We start from the raw sequence: 6,000 nt of genomic DNA on the forward strand, positions 1-6,000 counted from the left end.
TGCACTTAAGTAAACTTTTTAGTGGTTTTCTTTTTGAATTTTAACCCAAACGTCTCCAGTTCCACCCGCTAGTTAGGATTCCCCCAATCACACCATACTACCAACGCTAAGAGGGCAAAGGCAAACACAGGCTTCCTCCGAGACCTACAAAACCAGCCGCCGCTTCTTTTCGAGCTGCCGCTCACGCAGCGTCATTGGACAGCTGAACGCGCTCGGAGCAGAGCGCCAACCGCCAGATCTGTTACGTCAGCTAACAGACACCTGCGCTGAGTAGCATGGCGTTGAGTGATAGGGGAGAAGGGGGCCAGCCTACCCACCCAGAGAGAGCGAGGCCAATTGTGCTCTCTTGGACTCCCGGCTATGGACGGCTGTAGCATCACCAGGGGCTGAACTTGCGATCTCCTGATGATAGGGCCAACGCTTAGACAGTTGCGCCACTCGGGAGCCACTTTTCTGTGTTTTAATAAAAATATTATGAATTTAACTGTGTACAGTTGTACAATTAGCTGTGTTTGCTAGTCGTGTACTGGTTAGTGTTTTTGAGATCTCAAAAGAGGTAAAATGGTCAGCACTGAAACAGATTAGATTGATTGTTTTGGTAGTGACAAGGATGTTGAAATGTTTGATCACTTATACTAATAAAATAAACATAATTAAGGCAATTAAGGGTCACTCAAAGCAAAAAGATTTTAGTCTAAAGTCCAAGTTCAGTTAAAAGTCTGAAATGTGTTTCGAACTCTGACTTTGAGCCGGTTCAGTAGGATGATCCTTATAGGTGACAGGAGTTTTGAATCCTTAACTTGATAATTAAAATCAGTGATATTGTGGGTGGAAAATGTACCAGCTTTGTAACTCGTCCTCGGTTCTGAGTTCTGATACTCCAATTCTAAATAGAGGTGATTCAGAGAGATGATTAAGATAAGAAACATGGCTGTTTCTGCAGCGTCGTCACTGACAGTCCTGGATCCGCACACTCAGATCGTGTAGCAGGTCTGTGTGGTGCTTCCGGCCAGCGGGCACCTGTTACATCACCCAGAAATGTGTTCTCTGCTACAGCAACATAACAGAGCTTAAATAACTGTTCCAGGATACCAATAGCAACAGAACGGCGACAACACGGCCGGACAAGCCTGCAGAGTGAATTATAGGGGTCAAGCTCATGGCACTCTTAAAGCTAACTTCAAAAAATAGATGCATCTCAATAAACTAAGCTGTTTTTAATCTAGCAGTTTGACAAGTTTGCTATTTCCTCCTTTGCAGATCAGCCAAGACATGCTGGGTGTCTGAAGCTGGCTTCTTTACTTTTGCACTGAAGCTGTGAGGCTTGTGTAGCTGAGAAGTGATGGAAGCTAATGTCCACAAACTAGTACTGAAAGTGAAAATCATCACATGTTGTTGTTCAGTATCACTAATAGACTTGATTATGTGGTTTCTGACCCTGTATGACTCACTGATACCTAGAAACTAAAGTAGTTATAAACACAGCTAAACCAGCCTAGCTAAAAACACAGCTAAACTAGTCTAGCTAAAAACACAGCTAAACTAGTCTAGCTAAAAACACAGCTAAACTAGCCTAGCTAAAAACACAGCTAAACCCGCCTAGCTAAAAGCACAGCTAAACCAGTCTAGCTAAAAACACAGCTAAACCATCCTAGCTAAAAACATAGCTAAACCAGCCTAGCTAAAAGCACAGCCAAGCCAGCCTAGCTAAAAACACAGCTAAACTAGCCTAGCTAAAAACATAGCTAAACCAGCCTAGCTAAAAACACAGCTAACCTAGCCTAGCTAAAAACAGCTAAACTAGCATGGCTAAAAACACAGCTAAACTAGCCTAGCTAAAAACACAGCTAACCTAGTCTAGCTAAAAACACAGCAAAACTAGTCTAGCTAAAAACACAGCTAAACTAGCATGGCTTAAACACAGCTAAACTAGCCTAGCTAAAAACACAGCTAAATTAGCCTAGCTAAAAACACAGCTAAACCAGCCTAGCTAAAAACACAGCCAAGACAGCCTAGCTAAAAACACAGCTAAACTAGCCTAGCTAAAAACATAGCTAAACCAGCCTAGCTAAAAACACAGCTAAACTAGCATGGCTGAAACACAGCTAAACTAGCCTAGCTAAAAACACAGCTAAACTAGCCTAGCTAAAAACACAGCTATACTAGCATGGCTAAAACACAGCTAAACTAGCCTAGCTAAAAACACAGCTAACCTAGTCTAGCTAAAAACACAGCTAAACTAGCCTAGCTAAAAACACAGCTATACTAGCATGGCTAAAACACAGCTAAACTAGCCTAGCTAAAAACACAGCTAACCTAGTCTAGCTAAAAACACAGCTAAATTAGTCTAGCTAAAAACACAGCTAAACTAGCATGGCTTAAACACAGCTAAACTAGCCTAGCTAAAAACACAGCTAAACCAGCCTAGCTAAAAACACAGCTAAACCAGCCTAGCTAAAAACATAGCTAAACCAGCCTAGCTAAAAACATAGCTAAACTAGCCTAGCTAAAAACACAGCTAAACTAGTCTAGCTAAAAACACAGCTAAACTAGCATGGCTTAAACACAGCTAAACTAGCCTAGCTAAAAACGCAGCTAAACTAGCATGGCTGAAACACAGCTAAACTAGCCTAGCTAAAAACACAGCTAAACTAGCCTAGCTAAAAACACAGCTATACTAGCATGGCTAAAACACAGCTAAACTGGCCTAGATAAAACCAGTAGCCGCAGCCTCTAGATTGAATTTTGTCTGTATTTTTGTCCAAGCAGACTTTGGTTGCATTTGTGCAAAACTTGCCTGTAAATTAGATTTTTTGCCAAATATACTATTAAAACAATACGTGTCCTCAGTTTCAGTGTTTTAAAAGAATTTAAAACATGTTAAAACAAGTCTTTTTTTCATAAATCAAACTGAACCCATATACAGCCATATGCACTTTGGGTGCCCCTGGTCAAATGATATTTAATTAAAAATAAGTTAATATAACCTCCTCAGAGAACACACTCTTGCACAAGTACTGTTTATTTGCTAAATTTAGCGTATTGGATAAAAACAAAACAAAAAAATGTTAATTTTGTTTTCTTCCAATATGTTAAACTCTGCAAATGAAAAGAAATTGTGCACAAAACTGTGCGGAATATTTAAAGTGTGTTCTCTGTGGAGGATGTGTTGACTGATTTTCACTAAGAAAACCAAAACATTGAATTTAGCCAGGGGTGTTAAACCAACACACACACACACACACACTCACACACACACATCATCTAAGCCGCTTATCCTCCTGGGTCGCAGGGGTTGTGGAGCCTATCCCAGCAGTCACTGGGCAGAAGGCAGGAAACACCCTGGACAGGTCGCCAGTCCATCGCAGGGCAGACAGACAGACATACACACTCACACCTAGGAGTGATTCAGTATCTCTAATTCACCTGACTGTGGGAGGAAACCAGAGCACCCTGAGGAAACCCACGCAGACATGGGGAGAACATGCAGACTACACTTCGATTCGCCTGGCTGGGGAATCGAACCCAGACCCTTCTTGCTGTGAGGCAACAGAGCCACTGTGCCGCCCTTAAACCACATAACAATACAATGTTTAGGTTATACGTTTACTTAATTTTGTGCAATGTCATATTTATTAATGTAATATTGTAGAGAACTGACACTGTATCTCTATTTTTATTTATTTTATGTTTTTATATATTTTTTGCATAATCGTTTCAGAATTTCATGAGGAGTGCACCAATGAAAATGCTTTTAAAATGACTTAAAATACAATTTTGTTGCATAAACAAACATTAAAGAGTTATAAATGTAAAGTTGTAAATGTTGTAAAGTTCCTTAAGGGTTTTGTTCAGCCAGCGACAATATATTTATTAACGAGTAAATAATGTGGACATTTAAATTAAAGTTCCACTTTTTTAGTGCAGAATAGACTTTTTACATTTCACAAAAATAAACAATACATGCATCAGTGCCTCGGCTATTTATGGCTCAACTGATTAAAATGCGTCAGTCTATGAAAGGCTTTTAGAAGTGGACGTCTGGTTCCTATCACCACCACTGTGAAAAATTCTGACTCTGTAAGTTTCTCTAGAACAGAGCATTTCACACTAAATCACTCTGAATGACTCTGTTTACATTTTAATAACTAAGTTATGCAGATATAAAAAAAAAAGAAGAAGAAAAAAGTCAACATAAATTAAAAAGTACTGAAACAAGGACAGAATATAAGACTGAGGGTTGGTTTTCTTGTCAGGGATTAAACCTAAACCTGGTCCATGTTTTACTTTCAGTGAACGATCTCCATTCAGAGAAAGAAATTAGAGAAAGATAGAAAAAAGACAGAGAAAGAAAACATAATATAAGAAAAAAGAGAAAGAAAGTAAGAACAAGAAAAAATAAGAGATAGAAACTGTAAGGACAGAAACTAAGGAAAGAGAAAGCAGTAAGAGAAAAAGAGGGAGTGAGAGAAGGAATGAATTTGAAAGAAGGAGGAAATAAAAAAGTGACAAGGTAAGGAAAGAAAATGAAAGAGGGAACATAAGGATATAAAGAAAGATGAAAGAAAATGAAAGGGGGATCGAGATAAACAAAGAACGGTGGGTGAAACAGAGAAAAAGGAAGGAAACAAGAAAAGAGTATAAATGTTAAAGAGTTATAAATGTAAAGTTGTAAATGTTGTAAAGTTCCTTAAGGGTTTTGTTCAGCCAGCGACAATATATTTATTAACGAGTAAATAATGTGGACATTTAAATTAAAGTTCCACTTTTTTAGTGCAGAATAGACTTTTTACATTTCACAAAAATAAACAATACATGGCATCAGTGCCTCGGCTATTTATGGCTCAACTGATTAAAATGCGTCAGTCAAGAAGAACAGATCAGGCTGAGAGCACGTACACAGAGAGAGAGAGAGAGAGAGAGAGAGAGAGAGAGAGAGAGCATAGTTTACTCATAAATCACTGCATTAAAACAGTTTTAAATATAGCTGAAATGTGGTTAAATATACAGTTAAATATAGTTAAGCCTTGCATAGCCCAACACAGAGCAAATGTCAGAGGTAGAGAAGAGAAAACAGAAAAGAAGAGGACGGTGTGTTTTGTTAAAAAGCGAAAAAGGAGCTCAGGTGTTCAGAAAAACGCAACAACACTCAGCTAGAGCTGGAGGAGCTTGAGCAGCTGGAGCATTGAGAGAAAGAGAGAGAGAGAGAGAGAGAGAGAGAGGGAGAGAGAGAGAGAGAGGGATGGGTGTCCTGCTGTGGTGTGTATGAGATGTGCCCACTGCAGCTGATTCTGTGAGTGCACAGTGAATATGATGTTGTTAGACTCGCTGAATTAAAGTCCAGTCCAGCGTCTCCGTCTGACACAACTGTAACACACACACAGTTACTAAACAGTCATCTCCATTTACTCCTATTAAAGCTGCAGTTTGTAAGAGTTTGTTGTTAAAACTTAAAGAAGTGTCGTTACTGAGCCTCAAATGATCTAAAAATCAACACTACACTGATGAAGATATGAAGACAGTAGTAGATAATTCACTCACATCCTCAGAAGACGCTCCTTCACCAAGTTTAGACTGAGTTCTCTTTGAATTCTCTTTCTATCAGCAGATTTATCCACTTGGGGAAGGGGGTCGAAGCACAACCCATAGCTACAACCCCAGACGTTTCATGTAATTACACATTTCCACCAGAGAGGTCTCCAAATTACCAAATCTTACACAGTGCAGCTTTAAAGAGCAGCAAACCCACTGACTCAAACACACTTTAATAGAAGCCAATGGGAAAATGTTTCAGCAACTGACTTTTGCTACGACTATTCTTTAGCTACAGGGAGACGTGCTGAAATTATTGTGGTTATTGACCATAAATTACATTTGCGTTAGAGAGAGATTAGGTCAAAGGGCTGCCATCGACTTTTCTGCATAATTCACTGTTTGAGATGTAAACATCTCTAACATGAGCAATTCAGACTGGTTTGGTATGAAATGGTTCAGATGTCT

This window comes from Colossoma macropomum, unplaced genomic scaffold (assembly GCF_904425465.1).
Source record: "Colossoma macropomum unplaced genomic scaffold, Colossoma_macropomum, whole genome shotgun sequence".
Classification (NCBI taxonomy): domain Eukaryota; kingdom Metazoa; phylum Chordata; class Actinopteri; order Characiformes; family Serrasalmidae; genus Colossoma; species Colossoma macropomum.